Raw genomic sequence first — 1,985 nt, 5'->3', positions numbered from 1 at the left:
GTTCTGGAATTAGACGGTGGTGATGACTGCACAACATAGTGAATATACTAATACAAGTGAAGTGTGCACGTTAGAATGGTAAATTTTATGTTATGTGAAGTATATATTTATATAAAAAGGATCCTAAATGCTAAGCCTAATAAAGTACAAGTAAACAGAGATTTCCTTAAGGAAAACAAACTGATCATTAGAATTCATGCTACATGCACAGTTACAGTATTTGTGGGTTGTCTAGCTTTTCTCTTCCTGTCCTTAAAATTAGAAACACCAGGAAACTTCTGAATACTAATCTAATAATGTGTGATGAATTGCTTCATGTATACTGACTCCCCGAATGGAAATGGCAGTTGCTCTTTGATTTATGAATAGTTATCTATTACATGCCCCAAGCACAGAGTGTACTTTTTTAAAACAATAAAAAGGCCTATATTTGAGTTCAAAAATCATACCAGTATAGGCATTTATCCTGAAATTTTTATTGAACCTGTTTTTTTAAGCATTTTGAAGTTGCTCTGACTTCCTAGCAAAATATAAAAAATTGAGAAGCTCATCTCTGAGACCTTGGAAAGTGAAACATTAGCTCATCAGTTTAATTCCTTGAAATAAGTACTGTCATTGACAATGCTTTATTTGGTCCTATACTGACTTTCAGGACAGTTAGAAGATGTCTCCTACTGAGAATGAGAAATATACAACAATCTTATATCCTTTCAGAAGCTATAAACTGGAAACTAGAGAATTCAAAGCATTTCCTCTTCCCTTTGATCTCTAGAAGCTGTATGTGCCATTAAATCAACTACCTTGTCAATAAAGATCAGTACGCCTGGATTAAAACATGGTGTAAACTGGAGGGGGGTGGTGAATAGCAATCCACTACATTTATTGGATAGATGTATGAAACCGAACGGATGATCCAATAAGCAAGGTATGTATGGGTTTACTTGTGCTTATTAATCTGTAGTGCACAATTTCACCTGAAACCCATGTGAAATTGTGCACTACAGATTACTAAGTAAATACAAGTAAGCCCGTGCGTATCTTGCTTACTGGTTAATCTGCCCCTGATCATACCAGCAGCATACCAAAGTGGTGGCAGTGGGAGTGGCCTGCCCTGTGTGCAGGCCATAAAGGTGTGCACTGTCAGTAAAGAATTTAAAGCAATAATAAAATCCACTAACGGTCAGTTTGCTTTTTACTGTCACCATCAACCAGCAATTCTAAACAAGGTCAGTGATAAAATACTCTGCTCTATCAGTGCTCCCACCGCCCCGTCCTTGGTATGCTACTGTTCCTATAACATCAAAAATTCTGAAGGGGAAAAAAAAAATACACACACACACGCTTTGAGAAAAAATATACATAGTCTGAAACTTAGTCATAGAGCTACCACTTTAGTCAGTGCACAGATGCTTCTGTTGACTTAAAAGAGATGAGAAAATGTCAATAATTCTTTAGTAGAGCATGACTTTTCACAATGAATTGCCAAACACATTAATCCACTTAGATAATCAAGTTGGTAGCTGCTGTTTACAAGGTAAATTTAAAAACTACAAGCACACATCACTTGGCCTTCTGTTATTTCTGTAATTATCTAGTTAAAGAGAAATTACTAGTAATTTAGACTTGGTAGAGTAATTCGTGATGAAAGCATTAATTAGCAAAGCACTGGTCCAGAACCTTCCTGAAACTAACTTATTTAGGAAGTTAAATATTTTAGGGCATTCTAGATATATAAGCTCTTTCTCTAACTACAAGTAAAAAGCTTTATATGATTTAGAATCTGATTTTCCAATTATTCCACATAAAGTATAAATTTTTCTAGGAAAATGAGATGTGCCATTTGACTCCTTATTTGAAAAGGAAAATTAGAAGTGAGGGAAACAAAAATATCCTAATATACATTTAGAAAAAACAACAATAACAATAGCAAAACTTACCTAAACCTTCAGATTCAAAGAGATAAGTCTCATCAACCCCAATATGCC

This window comes from Trichechus manatus, unplaced genomic scaffold (genome assembly GCF_000243295.1).
Source record: "Trichechus manatus latirostris isolate Lorelei unplaced genomic scaffold, TriManLat1.0 scaffold00027, whole genome shotgun sequence".
Lineage (NCBI taxonomy): Eukaryota > Metazoa > Chordata > Mammalia > Sirenia > Trichechidae > Trichechus > Trichechus manatus.
Note: the sequence above shows the minus strand (reverse complement) of the source record.